This window comes from Mobula birostris, chromosome 2 (genome assembly GCF_030028105.1).
Source record: "Mobula birostris isolate sMobBir1 chromosome 2, sMobBir1.hap1, whole genome shotgun sequence".
Lineage (NCBI taxonomy): Eukaryota > Metazoa > Chordata > Chondrichthyes > Myliobatiformes > Myliobatidae > Mobula > Mobula birostris.
In genome coordinates this window covers 17,597,240-17,623,056 of record NC_092371.1, presented here as the reverse complement: position 1 = coordinate 17,623,056, position 25,817 = coordinate 17,597,240, and positions in this window count along the sequence as shown.

Genomic DNA, 25,817 nt, shown 5'->3' with positions numbered 1-25,817 from the left:
AGTTCCTGCTGCTGAACAGCTGATCCAATGCTACAAAAGCACCTGGAGGTGAACCAGGGTTTCTCTGCTGCGCACTCAGAGACAATATCCCTTGCAGGCTGATCAGCTCCACTGACAGGTGGGGACTCTCAAGCAAGAGGTAAGGTCTGGCTGGTGTCAAGGGATCTTCCCCTCAAATCAAGAGCCGCAAGTTGGCCCCACACTCTGTGGAACCATTTGCAGTGGAAAAGGCTATCAACAAGGTCCACATAGATTGTGCCTGCCATCATCAATGAAGACCCATCCAGAGTTCTATTTTTTCAGCTCAAGTTGGTTATTACTTCCCCCCTGGCTCCAGTCACCTCACCTCCTATTTAGTGGATGGTTGCCTGGTCTATACTGTGTGGCACCTCCTGGCTTCTAACCAAGTATGGGGCAAGGTCCAGTACCTTATGGATTGGGAAGGGTATGGTCCTGAGGAACATACTTGGATTTTGGTGGTTGAAATCCTGGACAAGTCTCTCATCTGGGACTTCTAGCAGATGCAGGTCTGTGGCACCTCAGGAGCTGCACCTAGGGAAGGGTGCACTGTCACAACCATGGACCCTGCTGCAGGGTCTATGTGCCCCACAGGTGGGCTGTGCAGCTGGTTCAGCAATTGTACTCATGAATACGCAAGTTCCAGCTAATTACTGTTCCATTATGGTGGCATTTAACTTCCTTCTTTTCATTGCACTCTTTCGAGACTTGAACAAAAGCACAGCAACGTTATGCTCCTTGCTTACCCTCGTACTTGTTCGGGAAAAAGGACTACCGTTTTGACTGACAGTGGTAAGGAGCAGTTTTCATTTCATATTGCTTTCACTTGCAGTATTGGCATTTAACTTTCAGCTTGAGAGTTTTAGTTTATGGCCCTGTTGGCCTAACATTTATTGTTTTTGTTTTCCTTTAAATGCAGAAGACCGGGGCTGAGAGGGAAATCGATCAGCCACGGTGAAATGGTAGAGCAGACTCAATGGGCCAAATGGCCTAATTCTGCTTCTATGGTCTTATTACCAAATGAAGCATTCGAGTCTTCAAAGAATTTTATCACAGTTTCAAAAAGCACATAAAAGCACCTCAAGCATTTTCTTTTTGAGGGCCATCTGACTTCTATGTGCAACAGCAAGTGTTCAATCTCTTCATCATTCTCCATACAAAGCTATTAAAATAGTTGAGAACTGAGAGCTTGGGACCTGATTTTATTTATCTCGGTGATAACAGTACTTAATGATATGTGCGTCTGTTCACTTAGGTTTTTTGCGACAAGATTTTGTTTGTGAATTATACAGTGAACAACAAATATGTTAGCTGCAGCTTTTTTTCAAGAAAGCAATAATCCCTTGGTAGTGTCCTGTCATTGATGGTAATCCATCTATTGCTCAATACATTAATGAGTGAAATGTCCTTCCCTTTGAAAAATTGCTCAACAAACTGAAATATTGACTCTCCCTTCATATCTATTTCTAATCCCCTTGCAAATGACATCTCTTGAACTATGCTTTTATATGAAATGAACATAACAAAGAAGCAAAGATTTGTGGCCTGGCAAAGTTTACTGCAGAGCAAATTCTGTCATGCAATGTGTCTTCCACATTCTCAAACATTTCATCTATTTATCTTTGAACAGAGTTGTCACTGAGTAGAATTGTTTTAATTATTTGGTCAGGGACTTGTGCAAAACCATACTCAGAACTTCCCTTACTGCTAGCAGAATCAGTTCTTCTCCAACTGTATGGGGCTTTCCAGGTTTTGCAATGAAATGTATGAAGCATGCAAGCCATCACTGTTTTGTTGTGAGGTGCTAGAAAAACGTTTTGAAGTGTTTTCCATTTCTGTAAGTTTTTCACAAAGTGACTAAAAATAACCCAATTCTTGTTTGCTTTATCAAAGTGTATTCTCTTCAGATGCTCAAGGATCCTGGATGGCTTCATTGCCTCATTTGTAAAAAAAAAACTTTTTACACTACAGACACAATGGATGTTGTTGCATGGCAGTAGCAGCTGGAATTTAATCCTGATGTGGAGGTAATGCACTTTGAGAGCTCTAATAAGGGAAGGACCAACACAATGAACGGAAAGCATTACTGAAGAACTGAGAGATCTTGATGTACAAGTTCAAGGGTCACTGAGTGTGCCAGAAAAGCTAGATATGTAAATTGATGGAGAAATGATGCAGGAATCTTGCCTACAATAGCCAGGGCATAGGGTAAAAGAGCAGGGAGGTTATTGTAGAATTTCATTAAGCATTGGTCGGGCCACAGGAAAGACGTGACTCCACTGAAGATGATGCAAAGAAGATTCATAAGGATGCTGCCTAGGTTTGTTTATTTCTAGTAGAATTAGTATAGATAGGTACTTGATGGTCAGCATGGACAAGATGAGCTGATGGACCTGAGTCTGTGCTGTATCTTGTCTCTCTGGCTCTATGTAAGGAAAATTACTATTTCTCTTAGATTCAGTTTATGTCACGGTAGCGTAGCAGTTAGAGTGATGTTATAATGGCTTGGGGCATTGGAGTTTGGAAGTCAATTTCAACTTCATCTGTACATCCTCTCTATGGAATGTCTGAGCTTCCCCCCACAGTCCAGAGACATTCCAGTTAGCAGGTTAACTGGTCATTGTAAATTGTCCTATGATTAGGCTAGGGTTAAATCAGGGTTTGCGGGTGGTGCATCTTGAAGGGTCGGAAGGGCCTTTTCCACGTAGTATCTCAATAAATAAATAATGCTGATGATCAAGTTGGTGGAAGCTGTCTACATGTTATATATTCAGTTTAATAATGCCAGGTGTTATTGTGCATAACCTGAGATAGCAGGCAGACTGGCATCCTTCCAACAGCTGGATGGGAACCTCATACTTGTATTTACCTTTGTATTTCTCATTAGCTTAACGTAATTGGCAAATGAATTTCGAAAGCAACAGCTTCCAATTTGTTACTCTATGTACACTAATGAGTTGATTAGTTGCTGCCAAAGTTTGTAGATAAATGTTTCTGGCAAAGATTTATGAAGGCAGTGCTGTGGTGATTGTTGTGGCGACAAAAAAGTAGTATCGAGAGCATTTATGTAGTTCCATCGGCCTCCACTTATTTGGGTGGCTCTGCTTAATACTGCCTGTTCAGTCAAACTTTTACTGATCATCTGAAGGCCAAATACTAAACATTTTGCATCAAAATAAAATGTATTTTAAATTAAAACAAATTTGTTCATGGCAAGTCTAAACTGATCCAAGTAAAGCTGTGGGCACAGACTATGTTGCTTCACAAGCAAGAGAAAATCTGCAGGAGCTGGAAATCAAAGTAATACACACAAAATGTTGGAGGAACTCAGCAGGCCAGGCAGCATCTAAGGAAAGGATTAAACAGTCGGTGTTTTGGGCCAAGGCTTTTCATACTAATGTTGCTTCAGTTTGGTGCTGGCTGGAGTAGAGCCTGCTATTTAAAATAAAAATGCAGTTAGTAAAATACCTCGAACTTTAAGAGGGGTTATTTAGTCAGTAATAAAGTTTGGGTTTATAAGACCAAGATAATTTTTGGAAGATACTATCAAACGGAATTGATCAGCTTTCTAATTTTGTCCTGGGGAAGATAGAATTGTCCCAGTGTTATAAGTGCTTTGTAAGGGTCAAGTTAAACGGAACCAACATGGCTAAAGAGTATATTTTCAGTGCCCAGTTGCTGTAATACTGAGCTGTAGTGACCTTTCCCCATTTGACCTCGCAACAGGTCTGTCAGAGGAGAAATTGGCTTTCACCATTCCACTATCACTGAAATCACTATTCAATGAAAATAGAATATAGAACAGCACCTCACAGAAACAGGCAATTTGGCACACTTTGTTATACTGAACTAATTAAGTTAAAGACATCTAATTAAACTAATCCCTTCTGTCTGCACATAGTCTATATCGCTCAATGCTCTGCATATCCATGTGCCTATCTACAAGCTTCTATCTCTGCTGATAGGCCAAGGATAAATCCAATTCTGATAAACTTTCAGCCTCGTAATGCTGTGACTAAACGGAATACATGGAGTGCTGGACATCCCAGTTCTGACGTAGTGAATTACCGTGATTTTGTAGTTGTCATATTGCCTCACTGCCTTGCTTTGTTATGGCTGTAATAGGAATTACCTGGTGTCTCCATGTGTGACTTGATGCCATAAGTCTCCAAAAGACCTAATTCATTCTTAACCTCTTCCTTCAATGCCAAGGTCACAGGCCAAGGCTCATGGAAGGTGGCAGTGGCTCTTGCATCCATATGGAGCTTTGCTTAACCTTTCCATATCCCTTTGTACACAGGCAGTGAAATAGTATTCATGGTTCTTGTACCCTTCAGCAATCTGAAGGAGAAGGGAAAGAAGCTGTTTTTGAATCATTCAATGTGGATCTTCATACTCATGTACCTCCTCCCCAGTGGTAATAATGAGAAGAGGGAGTCACTTCTGCACCTTCTCCAGAAGGGTAATCACATCCTTCCTGAACTGTCTACAGTATTCCATTTGTGGCTTAACTAATGCTATATAAAGTTGGAAATTCCCTTCTCTTATGTCCTATTCCCCAGTTAATGATAGCAGGTATCTCATACACTTTCACCACCCTACCTACCAATGCTGCCATCTTTAGGGATCGGTAGACTTATACGCCCTCTGTTCCTCAATACTCCCCGGAGCCCTACTATTCATGGTGTATATCCCACCCTTATGAATCCTCTCAAAATGTATCACCTTGCATTTACCAAGCTTCAAATCCGTTTGGTATTGACCCATTTTAAAAACTGTGGTCAAAGTAGCTTTGTTAGAGGGAGATCCTGTCTGAACAACCAGACAGAACTTTTCCAAGTATGTTGATGCAGTGTACTTCTGTGGTCTATAACTATTCTCTTCACAATCAACATCCATAAGGATTTTGGTGTCAACTACACACTTACTAACTATGCCGCCGATATTTTTATACAAATCATTCAAATAGTAATGATCCTGTGTACTCCACTGATCACAGGCTTCCCGCCACAAAAGTTACAATCCATGATCACCCTCAGGTTTCTGTTTTTTAAAGCTAATTTTAGATTCCATTTGCCAGATTTCCTTGGGACCTAATTTTTTAGACCAATTCTCTCATGGGGGACATTGTCAAAGGCCATAGTGAAGTTGAATCACACCTACTGCACTGCTGTCATCCATACATTTTGTTACTACTTGGAAAAATTCAATTCAGGTGGTCAGACAGGATCTCCTCCAAACAAGACCATGCTGAGCACCTTTGACCAATCTCTACCTTTCTAAATGCAGATCAATCCTGTTCTCTTGGTGTTCTTCCAAAAACTTCAGATCACTGATGTGAGAAACACAAACCTGTAATTACCTGGCTTGTCCTTGCTGCCCTTTTTGATCAAAGAAACCACATTTGCCATCCTCCAGTTATTTGGCACCTCACCAAAGGCCAGCAGATATTTCCAAAACTGACAGAATCCCAGCAATCTCCTGCCTTGCCTCCCATAGCAACCTGGGATTTATCCACATTTAAATCTGTTAAAGCATCTAATACCTTCTTCTCTTTAATGATAACATGTTTCAGAATTTCATTCTGCACCCTCTATACAACGGCCTATCCAGCAAGCTCTAGATACAATATCCTTGTCCTTGGTATACATGCTACCCGTGATATTCAGGTGGAAAAGGTTGTGCTCCTAGAAAATAGTCTGTATCACGATTCTGTAATGCGAAGGCACATGATTCAATGCTGTGATCTGTAAAAAAAAATTATGTTTACTTTTCTACTTTTCTCACGTAAACTCTGCAAGAGCCAATTTAATCCGCATCTCTGATTTTTTGGATACAGATTCTCCACAGGTACCTTTCCTAAGAAATATTCATTGCCCAACTGGTTGCAAGTTGGAAACGTGGCAACACAGCAGTATATTTAAAAATAGATATAAACCAACCAAGGGCACCATGTAGTTAAACCTGGGCCTTTCCCTCAATCATTCGGATGTTGCCATGAACCAAGTTCTCAGTCAGTAGAAGACGTCTCTAGGCCCACATTAGCTGACAAATCAATTGTACTGATCTCCCAAACACTTCATTGTGTGTATGAGCTATACATGGCTTGGGCAATTGTAACCTGGTGCTTTTAGAAGTCATCAATGAGGCATAAAACTTGCTGCTTCACGGTCATTTTATTAAGAATTGATAGAACAAAGAGAACAAGAATAGAACAGTGGCAGGAGGTCTTACAACTTAAAGAAGAGAGGATCTAAAGATGGTGCCTAGCATAAAATAGCTACATTTACACCCAAAAAAATAAGAAAATTCAATAGATAAGAGACAACCAATTAGAAAATATTTATTCAATACTGCAGTAAAATCAACCAGTGAGAAAATACTATCCACTTAGTGAAAGAACAAAAAAGCTTCAGAATTATACTTTGTATGGGCACTAGAATGGGGCTTTCCAACTTTTTTTATGCCATGGACCAATACCATTAAGCACAGTGTCCATGAACCCCATGTTGGGAGCCCCTGCACTGAAGGCATATTAAACTGGTATGTATATAAAGGCTTCTTAAGGTACTAGCAGATAATTGATTGTTAAACTGTAATAAAAATGACAATTAAAATTAAACAGTCAGATCCAACAATCCCCCTTTTATTCTAAAGCACACATCTAGAATCATTATTTCTGAAATTTCAGAGGCAGAAAGACTTGTGGTATCTATGTTATGTATAAAATAATCAAAAAAAGAAACATAAATGATGAAGTGTCCAAGAGTATATTTTCTTCAAAACATTCATAAGATTATGTTATAGTTAGATTAGTAGACATACTTGTGCAGATAGAACTACTCTGTTAATGATTACCTTCAGACAAGTAAAGATGTAAATTATCAACAGGAATTCTGCAGATGCTGGAAATTCAAGCAACACACATCAAAGTTGCTGGTGAACGCAGCAGGCCAGGCAGCATCTCTAGGAAGAGGTACAGTTGACGTTTCAGGCCGAGACCCTTCGTCAGGACTAACTGAAGGAAGAGCTAGTAAGAGATTTGAAAGTGGGAGGGGGAGGGGGAGATCCGAAATGATAGGAGAAGACAGGAGGGGGAGGGATGGAGCCAAGAGCTGGACAGGTGATTGGCAAAAGGGGATATGAGAGGATCATGGGACGGGAGGTCCGGGGAGAAAGACAAGGAGGGGGGGGAACCCAGAGGATGGGCAAGGGGTGTAGTCAGAGGGACAGAGGGAGAAAAAGGAGAGTGAGAGAAAGAATGTGTGTATAAAAATAAATAACGGATGGGGTACGAGGGGGAGGTGGGGCATTAGTGGAAGTATATTTTCAAAATTTTAATAGGTTGCAGCCCGAATTTTTAACAGAATACCCTGCAAAACTAAACATTGATGGAAGGGACCAACAACAGCTTCAAAATTTATATTGGAATCAAACAGTGGCAGTAAAAATTGATGATAATATAAGCAGTTCGACTAAAATTCAAAGGGGAGATGGGATGTTATACTGAAGTTGTATAAAACACTGGAGAAGCCTATTGTGTGTACTTTTGGTCACCTACCTACAGGAAAGATGTAAATAAGGTTGAAAGAGTACAGAGAAAATTTACAAGGATGCTGCTGGGTCTGGAGCACTTGAGTTATAAGGAGAGATTGAAAAAGTTAGGGCTTTTTCCTCGGAATGTAGAAGATTGTGGGGAGGTCTTATAGAGTTATATAAAACTCTAAGGTGTACAGATAGGATAAATGCAAGTATGCTTGTTTCGACTGAGATTGCATGAGACTACAACTAGAGGTCTTGGCTTACGAGTGAAAGGTGAAAAGTTTAAGGGGAATAGTGTATAAGAGTAAGGAGGTGTTGATGAGGCTCTATGGGGCATTAGTGAGACCTCATTTGGAATACTGTGTGCAGTTTTGGGCCCCCTATCTTAGAAAGGATGTACTGATGTTGGAGAGAGTTCAGAGAAGATTTACGAGGATGATTCCTGGAATGCAGGGGCTAACATATGAGGAGTGTTTGTCGGCTCTTGGACTGTATTCATTAGAGTATAGAAGAATGAGAGGGGACCTCATAGAAACATTTCAAATGTTGAAAGGGTTGGACAGAGTAGATGTGGAAAGGTTGTTTCCCTTGGTGGGTGAGTCCAGGACAAGAGGCCATAGTCTTAGAATTAGAGGATACCCAGTTAAAACAGAGATGAGGAGAAAATTTTTTTAGCCAGAGGGTCGTGGATTTGTGGAATTCGTTGCCACATACAGCTGTGGAGGTCCGATCATTGAGGGTGTTTAAGAAGGAGATTGACAGGTATCTAATTAGTCAGGGTATCAAGGGATATGGGGAAAACGCTGGAAATTGGAACTAGATGGCTGAATAGTTTAGCTCATGGGGGAGCTGCAGAGCAGACTCGATGGGCCGAATGGCCTACTTCTGCTCCTTTGTCTTGTGAACATGAGGGTAAGCAGTGGTGGCGCCAGAGATTTTTTCTTGCTGGTGCTGCAGTGGGGCTGAATTATTCAGTGATGGTGTTGAGGGATGTATCCTATGGTAATATGTATTCGCAAGGCCAGACACGTGGTGTTCAAAAGTCAGTTTCAAGCATAATGTGCCTACTATAAATGTCTCTGTTGATTCACAAGCAACAGCAATTGATAATATAGAAGTGAACTGTGACAGTGTCAACAGCATCGGAGACAACCCAGGCTACACAGAGCGTAAACAAACAAACCAACAGAGCATCCAACCCACAGCGTACAACGTGAACCACACACCAATCCTGCAATTAGTGTCAAATGCGTGCTTTTCAACTGAAAAACACAACACTAACCCACAATGTCCACTGCTATTCGCATTACATAGACAGACAATGCCAAAAGATACACCATTATTAAAGTCAAATAAGGCAAACAACAAATGCAAGGCTTTACCAGGAGTTGGACAAATCGTACTCTGACCCAATACCTCAATTAATTCAGCTACTAAATTTAAAACAAAAATCAACAGAATCGCCTCTTGGAAGTCTAAGCAAAACCAGTAGGCTTAATAGCAGTAGATGTAATAGTTTAGAATTTGCAGGAAACATAAGGACTATGGGGTATCCACAACAAAATAATGATAATAATCACCATTAGTCTTGGCCCAAATTTTAAAAAATCAACCGCACCCACCATTGATATTTTCAGAAAAGCACAATCTGTCTGTTGTTGTGATTGGTGGTGAAAGCATCAATAATTTTCTGGATGTCAAGTGCCTTGGTCCTCCGGCTGTTTATGGCCAACAGGGCCAAGTTGCTGTTCTGAGCATCGCCACTGCTATTCCTTAGGTAGTCTTTGAGGTGTCTGAGGCAAGAGAAACTCCGTTTGCATGAGGCAGATGTCATAGGTAGAGTCAGTGATATGCAGATTAGTTTGTATAAATCTATAAATGCATCATGGTAGGGTCTCATTGGAGCTAGAAATTCCACTGTTTCATTCACTGTCTGTCCTTGCTAGAGACTCAACCACAGCTCTCATATACTCACGATTCTCTTGGACAATCTTTGCATGTCCTTTGTCAAGCATATTTCCCCATCTTGAACCGTCTTGTTTTCACAATCTGAATTCGGCCCATGCCTCCATAGCAAACTTATGAGCTGCACTTACACGGTGGGCTTTGAAAGCTGTTGTAGCTTTCCGCCAGTTGCGGTAACCAGTGACAGTGAAGGTAGACTCAGAATGGAACCCATGTCCTCCACACAGGAAATGCCTGCATGCAAAGCAGAACGTAGTACCTTTCGTGATCGAATATTCCAGTCAGTCAAGCCAGTTACGAATAAAACTCCTTTGTTGATTGCCAAACTTGTTGCAAGCAGCGAAGGGTACTTTTTCAATTCTGGCCAACGGGGTCCTTCCTCAGGCTGCTGGCTAACATCGCTAACAGTTTTCCCATTAGCACTAAGAGCAGCTTCATCCACGTTCTCTTCCGAATCCTGTTCCATTTCTTGTTCCTCTACTTCGCCCTCACACTCCTTCGATGAACTGCTGTCGTCCTCATCCCCACTTACTTCTTTCTGCATGTCACTTTCAATTAAGACAGTCTCAGGCTGAGACACCACAGATTCCTCTGGAAGAGATTGTTTTCTCACTAAAAATCTATCGATTCTTCACGCCGGCCAAAATAATGCATGCGCCAGGCCCACACTAGGTTGTAAAAGCACAATGTATGTGTGTGTTATCCGTTAGTCTCCCGAGACCATGGATCTGCGCCTGGATATATACTATTAATCTCTCGTGTGAGTGAGAGTCAGTGACATCACCACCTTAAGTGGCCGTAGATCAGTTTAGCTGATCTGAGGACAGCAATGGCAAGACATTGACAATGAACGAATAAGCAGAAGTGTAGAGTGGATCTGACAGAGTTTATAACTTTATTGCTGCGTGGGTGCCATGGTAATTGGGGGCGCTGTTTCACTAGATCAACTGGAGAAACAAGCTGTATTCTAAACTATACAGAGAAAGCAAAGCCGCTGCAATTTGTATGTGAAATTTCAATTAATTTCTTGGTGGTGCTACGCTGGTGCTATTGCAATTTATGCTGGGGCTATAGCACCAGCTAGCACCACCTTAGCACCGCCCCTGAGGGTAAGCTTCTTCAATCTGATGGTCCTGAGAGTGTGGAATGAGCTGCCAGCATAAGTGGTGCATGCAAGTTTGATTTCAATGTTTAGGAGAAGCTTAGATAGGTACACAGATGGCAGAGGTATGGAGGTTACGGTCAGGTGCAGGTCAATGGGACTAGGCATTTCAAATTGTTTCGGTATGGACTAGATGGGCTGAAGGGCTTGTTTCTGTGCTGTACTTTTCTATGACTCAGTGTTTTAGATAATCAGTGCATCTGTTTTCTGACTAAGTACAGAATTGCCTTATGGCACTAACATTCTTAATAACACCTTTAAAGGGCCGACAGAAAAACCAGGAAACCTAACAATGAGGAGGAACCTGCTGTTACCACTTGTCTTCCCTATATTTCCGTGGTTTCTGAAAGGATCGCCAGGATCCTGAAAAAATACTGGATTAATACCATCCGCAGTCTGGTAAGGAAGCTCAAATCCTAGCTTATGCTGGTCAAAGATGACCTGGGTCTCAGGGCACTGGCACTTACAGGATTCCATGTGAGTGCAGATCAGCGTACAGCGACCATGATGGAAACCCACATCAAGGAGCGCAGGAGGTGTATCCATTGGGTTACTCAGAGAAATAGGTGGCAGCTGAACATTGCATTCACTATGGCCATAGGATTGACTTTGACAGCACAAAGCTACTGTGCCATGCTACAGTCGTTGGGAGAGCAGCTAAGACCATCCAGTGTTGGGAGGACCGTCATCGAAACAGCCATTCCACCCAACCCTATTCATTCTGGTGTCGTGCTGAAGGAGCAGATCTCCTGGGGAAAGAATCAGCGAGAGTTGAATGCCTTCATGGACTCTGGGACAGCTTGTAATTTCCTGGACTTGGGGACCACATGCTACTGAAGGAGTTGAACCAGCCCATGCCCGCTACTGCCCTGGATGGTTGTCTGCTTCCTTCTAGATACATCCTGCAGCAGACATTAATTTTATGTATGAGGATAGAGGAACATGAGGAGGACATTTGTTTCTGTATTATCGATTCTCCTCAAATACCCCTGATCCTTGGGCACCATTGCCTGCCCCAGCATAACCTTTCCGCGAATTGGAAGGATGGGAGGATCATTGCATGGTCCAGATGTTACTAGAGGGAATATTTGTGTCTTGATGTTCCAAACCCAGACTCTCCCAAGACCAGCAGCCAAAGAGGAGGCAGACTTTTGTTCAGGGAAACCTAGAGCCTTTGGGAAACCCAGTCTGCCTCGAAGGTCCAACATGCCAGTTCCAGTTATAAACAACTTTCTCCTGGATGCTCTCCATAAGTGACCCTTCGTCTACTTGGATGATATCCTAACCTTCTCAAAGTCTGTGAAGGAGCTCATTGCTCACATCAGAGATATCTTAAAGAGGCTTCTCGGTCATGGACTTAATGTCAAGCTGGAGAAATCCGAATTTCACCTAACCACCATTTCATTTTTAGGCTTTATCATTTCTAATGACAATCTGAAGATAGTCCCTACTAAGACACAGGCAATCGGAGGTTGGCCACAACTATCCAAGTCCAATGATTGCTGGGATTTGCCATCTTTTACAGAAACTTCATCAGAAACTTCAGCCCAGTGGCAGCTCCTCTAACAGCATGAACTAAGAGATCCACGGGCCCTTTTGTTTGGACTACCGAAACGGTAGAAGCTTTTGCAGAGCTCAAACAGTGGTTCACGACAACTCCTATTTTGGTTTCACCTAACCCAGACCTTCCCTTCATCATGGAGGTCATTGGACGTCAGAGTGGGTGCAGTGTTGTCTCAACGGACACCCTCAGACAATAAACAGCACCCGTGTGTGTTCTTCTCCAGGCTGCTATCCCCGGCAGAGGTGCACTATGACATCGGAAATAGAGATCTGCTCGTGGTCAAGTGGCCTTGGAGGAATGGGTCACTGGCTTGTGGGGGCCAAGAACCTTTTTATTGTGTGGGAAGACCACAAGAACCCGTCTTATATTCGGAAGACCAAAAGACTGAAATCCAAGCAGGCCATATGGGCTCTTTTCTTGAACCGCTTCAATTTCATCATGACCTATTGACCAGGGTCAAAGAATCAGAATCAGATGTCTTGCTGTCAGTTTGATGAATGTGAAACAAGGATGCAGCCTACAACCAATTTGTCACAATCAAAGGTGATAGTGGCAATTCATGGGGGAATAGACACAGTTGTTCGCAAGGCCCAACTGTAAGGGCAGATTGCCAAGAACAGTCCTCCAGGTCATCTGTTCATCCCAAGTTCCTTCAGGTCTCAGGTACTTCAATGGTGACATGCATCAAGAAGGACCACTCACCCAGGAACCTCAAGTTCATCAAGAGATGACACTGGTGGCCTAGAATGGTGAGAGAGGTCCAACAATATGTGCAGGAATGTGAGGTATGTGCCCAGAACAAGGAGTGTTGGACCCAACCTCAGGGCTTCCTTCACCCTCCACCTGCTCTGGACAGACCAAGGATGCACATTTCCATGGATTTTGTCATGGCCTTCTGCCTTCCAACTGAAAGACTGTCATCATGGTAATTGCAGATCATTTTTGAAGGCCTGCAAATTAATTGCCATGGACAGACCACCATCTGTGGCAGAGACAGTTGAAATTTTCCTGCACCAGGTTTTCAAGATCCATAGATTTCACGTGGACATCTTGTCTGATCGCTGTCCTCAAATCGCATCATATTTTTGGAGGGCATTCTGTACGCTGACTGGGGCAACAGTGAGTCTTTCCTCTGGGATTTTCCTGCAGTCCACCAGCCAGATGGAGCAGAGAGCCAGGATATGGACCAAATCCTAAGCTGCCCGGCCACAGCAAAAACAGACAAGTGACGAGACCATATGATGTGGGTAGAGGTCACCCACAAAACTTTACAGCATTCTGTGCATGGGATGTCCCTGTTCTATGCCAATTTGGCTATTCTCCACCACTCTTCCCTGAGCAGGAGGCTGAGGTTGGGGTTCCTGCGGCCAAAGATATCAGCCGACATTGCAAGGAGAAATGGACTAGGGCAAGGGAGATTTTGTTGGCCTTCATCCGGAAAGCTGGGATAAAGGCTAACCGCAAGAGAAGACAGGGACCAACTTTGCAACCCGGGCAACAGGTCTGGCTGTGGACTCAGGACTTGCCTCTTCGGGTGAAGTCTCGGAAGTTGGCGCCCAAGTTCATTGGAGCCTTAAAGGTTCTCAAGTAAGTAAACCTTGCTGCGCCCCAAGATCCTTAAGATCAATCCCACCTTCCAAATTTTCAAATTAAAACCTGTAACCACCAGTTCTTCAGTCCCACACGATCAGACCCACCGCCACCCAAGTTTGTCAATGGGGAACAGTCCTTACCGTGAAAAGAATTCTGGATTCTGGATTCAGAGTGTTTACCCTGAAAAGAATTCTGGATCCTGGATTCAGGGTGTTTGACAGTTCCTCGTGGACTGGGAAGAATTTGGTGCTGGGTTCCTCAAAGGGACATCTTGGATCCAGCCCTCATCCATTACTGCCATCATCATCTCTCTAAGCAGCCCGGGCAGTCAGGAGTTGGCCATAGGGGAGGGGGTCCCATTCCAGCACACAGCCGACCGTGCCAGCCTCAGGTGGTTCAGGCACACTAACTCTCTGGAATATGGATTGCTGGCAAGGCCACCTTAAAGTTTCAGACTTTTCTCGCTAATTAGAGGCCATGTTTTGGTGCCAGGATTTTAACATTTAAAGAATACCTGAACTGAGGTTCAACTTTGGATTCTCACCTAGCATCTAAGTCAGAAACGTGCCTTCACTTCAGTTGCATACCGTGCCTTGATTCTAGCTTCGGATACTCCAGCACTAACCATCTTCGCCTCGGTATCTCGTCACAACATGAGGATGACTAAAGTGAGGGTAGGAATAATCAGGAACAAAAGAAGAAACATGCCTGGAGTCAGAGGAGGTAGGGTGGTCCTAAATGAATACTTTGCTTCAATATTCACCAGCAAAAAGACCTTGACATTTGTGAAGATAGTGTAAAACAGGCTGACATGTTGATATTAAGCAAGAAGATGTGCTGGAACTTTTGAAAAACATTGGGATAGATAAGTCACACACATCAAAGTTGCTGGTGAACACACCAGGCCAGGCAGCGTCACTAGGAAGAGGCACAGTCGATGTTTCGGGCAGAGACCCTTCGTCAGGACTAACTGAAGGAAGAGCTGGTAAGAGATTTGAAAGTGGGAGGGGGAGGGCGAGATCCAAAATGATAGGAGAAGACAGGAGGGGGAGGGATGGAGCCAAGAGCTGGACTGGTGATTGGCAAAAGGGATATGAGAGGATCATGGGACAGGAGGCCCAGGGAGAAGGAAAGTGGGGGGGGGGGGAACCCAGAGGATGGGCAAGGGGTATAGTCAGAGGGACAGAGGGAGAAAAAGGAGACAGAGAGAAAATCCCTCTGACTATACTCCTTGCCTATCCTCTGGGTTCCCCTCCCCCTCCACCTTTTCCTTCTCCCTGGGCCTCCTGTCCCATGATCCTCTCATATCCCTTTTGCCAATCACCTGTCCAGCTCTTGGCTCCTTCCCACCCCCTCCTGTCTTCTCCTATCATTTTGGATCTCCCCCTCCCCCTCCCACTTTCAAATCTCTTACCAGCTCTTCCTTCAGTTAGTCCTGACGAAGGGTCTTGGCCCGAAACATCCACTGTACCTCTTCCTAGAGATGCTGCCTGGCCTGCTGCGTTCACCAGCAACTTTGATGTGTGTTGCTTGAATTTCCAGTATCTGCAGAATTCCTCGGGGATAAATAAGTCTCTGGGACTGCATGGGATATAATCCACATTTCTCCAAGAAGTGAGAGGGGGGATTACTGTACCTTTGGCAATGTCCTGTGTGTTCACACTGGCCATAGCAGTAGTAACAGATGATTGAAGTATGGCGAATGTTTTTCCCTGTACAAGAAAGTGATTAGGCATAACCCTGGGAATTATCGATCTGTGAGTGTAACTTTAGTGGTAGCCAAATTATTGAAGAAAATTCATAGAGACAGTTTTTCTGAATATTTGAGAAGCATAGTTGGATTAGGGAGAGTTTGCAAGTATTTAGACCATTAGACCATAAGATATAGGAACAGAATTAGGCAATTTGGACAATCGAGCCTGCTCCACCATTTCATCATGGCAGATCCATTTCCCTTTCAATCTCAATCTCCTGCCTTCTTCCCGTATCCTTCATGCCCTGAATAATCAAGAATCTATCAATGCCTGCCTTAAATATACCCAATAACTAGGCCTCCAAAGCCGCCATGTTAATGAATTCCACAGATTCATCAAGCTCTGGCTAAAGAAATTCCACCTCATTGCTATTCTAAATGGGAGTCCCTCTGCTCTGAGGCTGTGTCCCCTGGTTTTATACTCCCTCACCATAGGAAACATCTTCTCTACATCTATCCTATTGAGACCTTTCAACATTCAATAGGTTTCAATAAGATCACCCCTCATTCTTCTGAATTCCAGTGAGTACAGACCCAGAGTCATCATACGCCTCTCATATGAGCCTTTCAGTCCAGGAAAAATTATTGTGAACCTCCTTTGAAATCTTCTTGAATGTCAGCACATTCTTTATTAGATAAGGGGCCCAAAACTGCTGACAATATCCCAACTGAGGCCTCACCAGTGCCTTATAAAGCCTCAACATCACTTCCTTGCTTTTATATTCTAATCCTCTCAAAATCTATGCTAACATTGCATTTGCATTCCTCACTCCAACTCAAGCTGCAAATTAACCTTTAGCGAATCTTGTACAAGGACTCCCAGGTTGCCTTTCACCTCAGATTTTTGAATTTTCTCTCCATTGAGAAAGTAGTCTATGCTTTCATTTCTTCCAGCAAAGTGTATGATTATACACTTCTCGGCATTCTATTCCATCTGCTACTTCTTTGCCCATTCTCCTAATATCTCTAAGTCCTTATGTAGCCTCTCTACTTCCTGAACACTACCTGCTCCTCTATCTATCTTCACATCATCCACAGCCTGGGCCACAAAGCCATCAAAGCAGTCATTCAAATCACTGACCTATAATGAAAAAAGAAGCAGTCCCAACATAGATCAAGGTGGAACACTTCTAGTCACTGGCAGCCAAATGGAAAAGTCTCCCTTTATTCCCACTCCTTGCCTCCTGCCAATCAGCTAATACTCTATCCATGCAAGTATCTTTCCTGTAATATCATGGGCGCTTGATCTGCCTCATGTGTGGCATCTTATCAAAGGCCTTCTGAAAACATAGCATCCACAAATTTTCCTTTGTCCTGCTTGTTATTTTCTCAAAAAACTCCAACAAATTTGTCAGACAAGATTTTCCTTTGAGGAAACCATTCTGAAAACACAGCTTACTTAATCATGTGCTTCCAAGTACCCGGAAACCAAATCCTTAAGAATTGACTCAAACATCTTCCCAACCACTGAGGTCAGACTAACTGGCCCATAATTTCCTTCCTTCTTGAAGAGTGGAGTGACATTTTCAGTGGGAGGAGAAGATGGTGATGCGACGCAGCGCATGCAGACTCTCTGGTGAAAATGATAGCGTCTTTGTTAAATAGGGTACCATGCACAATTCTGATTTGATGGAGACAGCTGTGAGAAGCACGGAGAAACATCTGGAGAAACTTCTGAAATGCCCAGTTCGCTGCCACTGCTACTGTGCGATCAAGAATCTCCAGAGGGAAGGCCCCAAAATCCTCAGCTGGCAGCCGGAGCTGGGATCAAAGCGCTCGGCAGAGATGGTGCTCGGTGCTCGGTGTTGGAGGGCTGGTCGGAGGCTGGAAGTTTTCGGACAACTCAGAGTCAGACTGTGGTCGGGCATGGCAGGGAGAGTTTTCTTCCTTCTCCCATCTACGTGAGATGTGGGACTTTCGAGAGACTTTGAACCTTTTTTACCGCACCCATGGCCTGTTCTTCATCAAGTTATGGTATTGCTTGCACCGTTGTAACTATATGTTATAATTATGTGGTTTTTGTCAGTTTTTCAGTCTTGGTCTGTCCTGTGTTTCTGTGATATCACACCGGAGGAATGTTGTATCATTAATTAATGCATGCATTACTAAATGACAATAAAAGAGGACTGTGTGTCCTCATAATCTAATTTAATCTAATTTGCAATTTTTCAGTCCTCCATAATCATGTCAGAATACATTGATTCTTGAAAGATCATTACCAAAGCCTCCACAATCTCTTCAGCCATCTCTTTCAAAACCCCATCTGGTCCAGGTGTCTGATATAACTTTAGACCTTTCACTTTCCCAAGAACCTTCTCCCTAAGAATGGCAACTTCACAGACTTCTGCTCACTGACATTCTCTTTCAAACTTTAGCTCACTGCCAGGGTCTTCTACAGTAAAGATTGATACTTGTTTAATTTTTCTGCCATTTTGTAGTCCCCCATTACTATATGTCCAGCATCAATTTCCAGCTGTCCAATACCTACTCTTACATCTTTTTTACACTTTGAGCTTTTACATTTGAAGAGCTTTTGATATTCTCTGGAATATTATTGTCTACCTTACCTTCCTATTCCATCTTTTTCTTCTATATGATTTCTGCTGGATGTTAAAGCTTGCCAGTCCTCTAACTTCCCACTAATTTTTGCTCTATTATATGAACTCATATGTTTCTTATGGCTTTTATGTTGTCTTTGACTTCTCTTGTCAGCCACAGTTGTGTCATCTGTGTTTGGAATACTTCTTCCTCTTTGGGAAATACCTATCCTGTTCCTTCTGAATTACTTCTAGAAAGTACAGCCATTGTTGCTCTGCCATGATCCCTGCTAGTGTTCCCTTTCAATCAACTTTGGACAGCTCCACCCTTATGTTCCTTCTTATTTCTATGATTTCAACGTGATTGATGTTTATTTTGTGGATGTGAGCAAACACATTGATAAAGGTAGAGCAGCGGATGTGTGTATCTGGATCTTAGTAAGGCATTTGATAAGTATTTTAATGTAGGCTATTCAGAAAGTCAGGCAGCATTGGATCCAAGGAAACATGGCTGTGTGGAGTAAAAACTGGATTGCCCATAGAAGGCAGAGGGTGTTTGTCGAAGGAGTGTATTCTGCTTGAAATCAGTGACCAGTGGTGTTCCATGGGGATCTATCCTGGGATACCTTCTCTGTGACATTTATAAACGACTTGGATGAAGAAGTGGAAAAGTGGCTTTGTAAGTTTGCAAATGGTAGTAAAGTTGGTGGTGTTGTGGAAGTTTGCTAAGTGATACAGTAGGTCATTGATAGCATACAGAGGTGGTATGAGAAGTGGCACATGGAGTTCAACTGGAAAAGTGTGAATTGATTCTCTTTCAAAGGCAGAACACAGGGTTAATGGCAGGGCTCTTTGCAATGTTGTGGAACAGAGAGATTTTGGGCTCCATTTCCATAGTACCCTGAAAGTTGCCACACAAGTTGATAGGGTTGTTAAAAAGGCATATAGTGTGTTGATCTTCATTAGTCAGGGAACTAAGATCAGGAGCCATTAGATAAGATTTCTGTATTCTAAAACCCTGGGTAGATCACACTTGCAATATTGTGTTTAGGGCTGGTTGTGAAGGCATAGAGTCATAGAAAAGTACATCACAGAAACAGGCCATTCAGCCCATCTAGTTCATGTCTACACCCATTGACCTGCTCCAGAACCATAGCCCTCCACACTCCAACTATCTAAACTTTTCTTAAATGTTGAAATTGAGCTTGCATGCACCACTTGTGCTGGCAGCTTGTTCCACACGGTTGCAATCCTCTGAGTGAAGAACTTTCCCCTCATGTTTCCCTTAAACTTTTTACCTTTCACCCATAACCCATGACCTCTGGTTGCAGTCCTACTCAACCACAGTGGAAAAAGCCAGCTTACATTTACCCTATCAATGCCCTCATAATTTTGTATACCTCTATCAAAACATCTCTCAATCTTTTATAATCCAAGAAATAAAGTCCTAACCCATTCAAATTTTCCTGAAAACTCAGGTCCTCCAAACTCGGCAACATCCTTGTAAATTTTCTCTGTACTTTTTCAAACTTATTTACATCTTTCCTATGAGTAGCTGACCAAAACTGCACACAATACTCCAAATTAAGTTTCACCAATGTTTTATACAACTTCAACATTAGATCCCATCTCCTGTACTTATTACTTTGATTTATGGAGGCCAATGTGCCAAGAGCTTTCTTAATGACCCTATTACCTGTGACTCAGCTAAACCTCCAATCTTGGTGTCATCTGCAAATTTGCTGATCCAGTTACCCAATTATCATCCAGATCATAGATATAGATGACAAACGAGAATGGACACAGCACCAGTCCCCGGCCTCCAGTAAGAGATGCAACCATCTACGACCACTCTCTGGCTTCTCCTACAAAGCCAATGTCTAATCCAATTTATTATCTCATCTTGAATGCCGAGCAACTGAACCTTCTTGATTAACCTCCCATGTGGAACCTTGTCAAATGCCTTACTAAAGCCCATGTAGACAGCATCCACTGCCTTGCCTTCATCCACCTTCCTGGTAATTTCCTTGAAAAACTCCATAAGTTTTGTTAAACGTGACCTACCATTCAGTAAGTCATGCTGACTATCCTTCATCAATCCACTACTATCCAAATACTTATCTATCCGGTCCTTCAGAATACCTTCCAATAACTTTACACTCCTGATATCAGGCTCACTGGCCTGTAGATTCCTGTACTTGCCTCTGAGGGAACAGCTTGCCAGGCCATGTGGATTTACCCACCCTAATTTGACTCAGAATAGCAAACACCTCCTCCTCTGTAATCCGTATAGGGTTCATTAAGTTGATATGCTTTACCTCACTTTTATAGACTCAGTGTCAGTCTCCTGAGTAAATACAGGAACAAAACATTTATTGAAGATCTTCCCCATCTCCATGTATTTCCAATATGATCTTCCAGAGGACGAAATTTGTCCCTTGCAATCCTTTTGCTATTAACCTATCTGTAGAATACCTTCGGATTTTCCTTCACCTTGTCTGCTTGGGCAAATTCATGCTTTCTATTAGTCTTCCTGATTTCTTTCTTAAGTGTTCTCTTGTATTTCATTTACTCTATAAGTACCCCATTTGTTCCTACCTGCCTCTACCTGCTCTGCAACCCCTTCTTTTCTTAACCAGGGCCTCAATATTTCTTGAAAACCAAGGTTTCTTACACCGTTTATCTTTACCTTTTATTCTGACAGGCACATACAAGCTTTGCACTCTCAAAATTTCACTTTTGAAGGCCTCCTACTTACCAAGTACACTTTATCCATAAAACAACCTGTCCCAATGCACATTTGCCAGATCCTTTCTGATATTATCAGAACTGGCCTTTCTCCAGTTTAAGATCTCAACCCACGGACCAGACATATCTATTTGCCTATTTACTTTGAAACTAATGGCATTTTTATCACTAGATGTAAAGTGTTTCCCGACACAAACTCGTCATCTGCCCTGTCTCATTTCCTGATAACAGATCAAGTACCGCACTCTCTTGTTGGGAACTTCTAGGTACGTACCGATTAAGGAAATTTTCCTGAACACATGTGACAAACTCATCCTTCTGATAATGTGGTCACCACATTATAGGATGGTTGTGGAAGCTTTACAAAGATTGCAGAGGAGATTTACCATAGACATAGCATTATTGGACAGTACAGCACAGAAACCAGCCCTTTGGCCATTTAGTCCATGCCAAACCATTAATTTCCCTAGTCCCAACAACCTGCATACTGACAATACCCCTCAACACCCCGCCCCCATCCCTGTACCTGTCCAAATTTCTTTTAAATGTTGAAATCGACCCCACATCCACCACTTACACTGGCGGCTCATTCCACACTATCACTGTATGACTCCACAATCGTCGTGGTTATCCCTCAAGGTCGAGGATGATGGCCTTCATTCTGTTTATCAACTTATGGGCTCTCAAGTGGCTTATGAGTCCAATCTTGGCTTTGAAAGTTCTTCCACATTCAGGACAGGTAGTTCCAGATGGCAGATCGGGCTTTGGTTATTGTTGCCTCTCTTTTCTTCTAATTCTGCACATCTGTTGGCTTCAAAAGTTGCTGTTCCTTTTCGTGTGATGGCTTGCCAGAGTTTCCTGTCCTTGGTATTGGTTTCCCAATTGTTGATGTCGATGTTACATTTCTTCATGTTGGCTTTTAAGACGTCTTTAAATCTCTTCTGTTGTCCGCCTCTTTTACGTTTGCCTTCCTTAAGCTGGGAGTAGAAGATTTGTTTCGGCAGATGTTCGTCTTTCATCTGAATTTGTTCTTGATGATGTGGGCTTCAATGCTCGTTGTTTTTCCTTCATTTAGCACGCTGACGTTGGTTCTTCTATCTTCCCAGCTGATCTTAGGACCACACAAGCCTCCCCACCGCAACAAGGTGACAATCTACAGAGAAGGACTCCACAATAAGATGTATATGTATATAAATTAAAAATGAGAGGAAAAGAAATACCGAGGTTGTGTTCATGGGTTCATTGGCCATTTAGAAATCTGATGGCAGAGTGGAAGAAGCTGTTCTTGAAACATTGAGTGTGAATCCTCAGGCTCCTGTACCTCTTCCTTGATGGTAGCAATGAGAAGAGGGCATGACTTCACTGATGGATGTCCATAACGATGGGAGCCACCTTCTTGACTATCACTATTTGAGGGTGTCCTGGATAATGGGCCTGCTAGAGTCTGTGATGGACTTGACTGAGTTTACAATTTTCTACAGCTTTTTCCAATGCTGTGCAGTGACCCCCTCCATAGCAGAGAGTGATACTACCAGTTCAAAGGATCACCACAGTACATCTGTCCGGAAGAAGATTAAGCCTGAGAATTAAGGCTTAACAAAATCATGAGGATATCCGAGAAGCAGGGTCTGTCTGTCTACTTGTGCTAATTAGCAATAAGTCCTGTTAGTAATGAAAAACGGATAAGCACGGATGTTCTGTGTAAGAAGAAACCATTAGCCTTCAAGACTACAGGACTAACGGCTTGGTTTCTTGTAATTAATGGGGAACTGATTGTACGTGGGGACTCAATGTCTAATTTTGTGTAAGGTATGGAAGCATCCTGAACTTGTCGATAAGATCTAAGCAAGAACTCTTGACCGCTGAAAACTGATGAACTACATGTATTTTAAGGTATAAAAGACCATGCTTGTGCTTGTTTTAATAAAGTAATTAAACTGAAAACAGGGTCTGTATCTTTGTTTAAGTCTAACAGTGATAACAAATTTCTCTGACAACCTGTAGTAATTTGTGAGTGGCTTTGGTGTCATACTAATTCTCCTCAAACTCCTCATGGAATGTTGACAGTGTTGTGCCTTCTTTGTAATTTTATCAATATAATTGGGCCCAGGGTAGATCCTCAGAGATGTTGACACCCAGGAGCTGGAAACTACTTACCCTTTCCACTTCCCATCCCTCGGTGAGGACTGATGTGTATTCCTTTGACTTTCCCCTTCCTGAAGTCCACAATGAATTCCTTGGTCCGACTGACATTCAGTGCAAGACTGTTGCTGCAGCACTATTCAAACAGCTGATCTATCTCTCTCCTGCATCGCTCCTCATCACCATCTGAAATTCTGGCAGCAATAATTGTATCGTCAGCAAATTTATAAATGGTGTTTGATCTGTGCCTACCTACATAACCGTGGGGGTAGAGAGAGTAGAGCAATAGGTAAGCACGCATCCTTGAGGTGTGCCAGTGTCAACTGTCAGTGAGAGGAGATGTTACTTCTGATCCAAACAGACTGTGATCCGCTGGTGTGTAAGTCAAGCATCCAGTTACAGAAGGAGGTATAAAGGCCCAGGATTTGGAGTTTGTTGATTAAAACTGAGGGCATGATTGTGTTAAACACTGAGCTCTAGTCAATAACAGTCTAACACAGGTATTACTATTGTGCAGGTGATTTAACGTCAAGTGGAGAGCCAATGACATTGCATCCAATATAGACCTATTTTGGTGAAAGGAAAATTGCAGTGGGTCCAGGTCTTTGCTTGGGCAGGAGTTTGAGAGACCAACCTCTCAAAACACTTCATCACAGTAGATGTGGGTGCCACTGGGTGTCTGCTGTTGAGGCAGCTCACCCTGCTCTTTGTAGGCACTCGTATGATTAACACCTTTTTGAAGCAGGTAGGAACCTTGGACTTTAGCAGTTAGAGATTGAAGATGGCCTTGAATACTCCCACCAGTTGGTTGGCACAGGTTTTCAAGCCTTACCAGGTACATAAACAAGGGCTGACATCTTGCTAAGGTTCATACTCTTGAAAGTTGTTCTGACGTCGGCTTCCAAGACAGAGATGACAAGATCACTGGGTGCTGCAGAGATTTGCACTGGTGTTGTTTTACTCTCCCTTTGAAAGTGTGAATAAGAGGCTTTGAGCTCACCTGGGAGTGAAACATCACAGGCATTCGTGATGTTAGGTTTCACCTTGTAGGAAGTACTCCTCCAGCTTCTGCCTGACATTGGCCTGAGGTGGAATGCACACCACTACCAGGATGATGATGGTAAACCCTCCCTCAGCAGAGAAATTGGATGACATTTAACCACTAGGTGTTCCAGTTCAGGTGAGCAGGACTGAGACAGAACCACCATGTTTGTGACCAACGATGAGTTAATCATAAAGCATGCTCCACCTCCTCTGCCTTTAAAAGGCTGAGCTGTCCTATCTTTGCAGAGAATGTTGAAGCCATCAGGCTGATGAGCTTTGTTTGAAATTGCCTGTGTGCACCATGCTTCCATAAAGCAGAGTACACAGCAGTCCCTGATGTCCCTCTAGTACAGCAATCTTGCTCTGAGTTCTTCAGCTATATTTTCTAGGTACCGTACATTTGCTAACAGGAGAATCAGGAATAGAAGTCTAAAGCTTTCGCTTTTCAATCATGCCTTTGCGCGTCTGTTTTCTTAAAGGGGAACAGCACTCACTATCTGAGTCTGCCTTCTGAGATTTGCCAATCTTGGGTATCAAGAGACTTTTTTTCATCTTCAAACAAAGTTGCTTACTGAAGTACCTGTGGTTATGACTGTGAATTTTAGGTGTAGTAGTCCCAAATAGGAATATTTGAAGATTCCCATCGGAGTTGTACGTAAAAAGTCATCATCTAATAGCACTATCTTAATGGAAACGAGTGAGCTAGGGTTTTTCTCTTTGGAGAGAATGAGGATTAGAGGTGACGTTATAGAGTTGTGCAAGATGATAAGAGGCTTAGAATGAACTGACATCTGGAGACTTACTTCTCAGGGCAGAAATGGCCAAAACACGGTGGCATAATGGTAAGGTGATTGGAAGAACGTATAGGGGGATGTTGTTTACACAAAGAGTGGTGGACGCATGGAACGTGTTGCCTGTTTATCTGGTAGAGGCAGATACATTAGTGACTTTGAAGATAGGCACATTGATGATAAAAAAAATGGAAGGCTATGTGAGAGGAGAGGGGGAAGGGTTAGATTGACCTTTGTCAACAAGAGAAAGGAGATAGTTATCAACTTCAAGAGAACTCGTACCTCTTCACCCCTTTTTACATTAGCAACACAGCAGCAGAAACTGTGAGCAGTTTCAAACTCCTGGGAGTGAATATCTCGCACAACCCTCACATCATCCTAGAACACATCCTGCACAATCAAGAAAGCTCACCAATGTCTCTTCTTTCTGAAAAGGCAGAAGAGAGCAGGACTGTGTGAATCAATATTCATGACCTTCTGTAGATGTGCCACAGACAGCATCCTAACAGGCTGCAGAAACTGCACTGCCACGGACAGGAAGGCTTTACAACTACCCAGCAATTCATCAGCATAAGCTTATCTGCCATCAAGGACATATATACAGAAAGGAGTGAGAAAAAAGGCTAGCAGTATCATGAAGAATCCACCCTCTCTGCTCATAGACTGTTTTCCCCACTCCTCTCAGAGAGGGGGTTATGTTGCATTCGTGCCAGGACCACCAGTCTCAACAACAATTATTCTCCTCAGATAGTGAGGCTGATCAATTTCTTCTTTATCCACTTTAAGATTTCCTGTCAGAGTCACCTTTTGTACAGACACTCTTATAGCCAGTGTCACTCTATGTACATATAATCAATATATATATATAAAACTGTAAATATAATGTGTACTTATATTTATTGTGTTATTTTTACCATGTGTTTTATCTTGGTGTGTTTATATATGCTGCATCGGGTCC